Here is a 2,121-nt window from a genome sequence, read left to right as displayed (position 1 = left end):
CCAGTGACCATGAACTCAAACGTTGTAGGATACATCTCGCCACTACACACAGGCACTCCATGATGTACATAACAGATTATGTTCTCTTTAACTCTGTTTTCTTTCAAAAGAAGGACCATCTTGATATTTTACAGATCATCTTGGTTCAGGATTGGTTCACTCATTAATGTGTCTCTTAGGTGTGGTTTGGGGTTATCTGTTTCCTTGTATTGGATGCAGCGATGATGTACTCTTTAATGTTACCACAAAAATTCAGTTGTATGTTTGAATCCTGTGGACAATATTTTAGGAAAGAGGATCGGAATGCTTGTGTCACTGTACAAATATGAAGTAGAATTTGTCGATTGTCAAAGGTTCAATAAAGAGAGATACATTTTAACTTGTTTACTGCCTGCTATGCTGTATATTTTATTCACACACATACACACTTTGCCGTAAACATCACTTAAGCAATACACCACAGGTCTTTGTGCGTTTCCGACCGTCAACGTAGCCTAGCATATACTTTTTTCTCCTTCTAGACCCTTGCCTTCCCAACATAAACCAACCCAACCAGCCATCTATGTCTAAGTTTAGCCTACAAACTAGATAATTTATCCTGAGGACTTCCTGTAGACAACAGGGCCTCTTCCTGGTCCGCTAGAGGCTTTTGTCTCTGGTTCACAGGGGCAACGGTGTGACCGGGCAATATTGGCCTTACCCACCAGAGCCTCAGACAAAACAACAAAGAACTGAATACAACTGACTGGGGTCCTTCCTCTTACAACTAACAAACATGTTTGACAACAGTGTTTGGGAAGGTGTGTGTGTGTGTGTGTGTGTGTGTGTGTGTGTGTGTGTGTGTGTGTGTGTGTGTGTGTGTGTGTGTGTGTGTGTGTGTGTGTGTGTGTGTGTGTGTGTGTAGTCCTTCATGTATGTATTTTACCTAAAACGGTACTCCACTGAGTGTCACAGTGTTGCCATCCCACTGGGCAAAAACTGTTTGAATCAATGTTGTTTCCACATCATTTCAACTAAATCATTCAATGTGATGACGTGAAAAACTGATTGGACTTGCAAAAAGTAATTGAATTGTGTATGCTGAATTCAATGACAGGGTGAAATCTTTGATTGATTTCACATCATTTAGCAGACACTCTTATCCAGAGCAACTAGGGTTAAGTGCCTGGCTCAATGGCACATTGACAGATTTTTTATCTTCACTTAGACAGCTTGGGGATTCAAACCAGCAACCTTTCGGTTACTGGCCGAACACTCTTAACCGCCAGGCTACCTGCCGTCCAGATTTCACATTGAATTCAGGTTAGTTGACAACTCAACCAAATGTAAATCCAAAATAGATGTTAAACTGACATCTGTGCCCAGTGGGAGGGTACAGTGATTTTGAAGAGGCAGCTCTTCCACCAGCCCAGGAAACTGTTAGGATGACATGATTTTCAATGACATCTCTTTTGGTCCTTTAGTCAGCCACCAATTGTGCAAGTTCTCCCACTGAAAAAGATGAGAGAGGCCTGTAATTTTCATCATAGGTACACGTCAACTATGACAGACAAATTGAGAAAAAAAATCCAGAAAATCACATTGTAGGATTTTTTATGAATTTATTTGCAAATTATGGTGGAAAATAAGTATTTGGTCACCTACAAACAAGCAAGATTTCTGGCTCTCACAGACCTGTAACTTCTTCTTTAAGAGGCTCCTCTGTCCTCCACTCGTTACCTGTATTAATGGCACCTGTTTGAACTTGTTATCAGTATAAAAGACACCTGTCCACAACCTCAAACAGTCACACTCCAAACTCCACTATGGCCAAGACCAAAGAGCTATCAAAGGACACCAGAAACAAAATTGTAGACCTGCACCAGGCTGGGAAGACTGAATCTGCAATAGGTAAGCAGCTTGGTTTGAAGAAATCAACTGTGGGAGCAATTATTAGGAAATGGAAGACATACAAGACCACTGATAATCTCCCTCGATCTGGGGCTCCACGCAAGATCTCACCCCGTGGGGTCAAAATGATCACAAGAACGGTGAGCAAAAATCCCAGAACCACACGGGGGGACCTAGTGAATGACCTGCAGAGAGCTGGGACCAAAGTAACAAAGCCTACCATCAGTAACA

The sequence above is a fragment of the Coregonus lavaretus genome (genome assembly GCF_964263955.1).
Source record: "Coregonus lavaretus genome assembly, contig: HAP1_SCAFFOLD_1932, whole genome shotgun sequence".
NCBI classification, from domain to species: Eukaryota; Metazoa; Chordata; class Actinopteri; order Salmoniformes; family Salmonidae; genus Coregonus; species Coregonus lavaretus.
The sequence above is the reverse complement of the archived record's forward strand: the minus strand, read 5'-3'. Positions refer to the sequence as shown.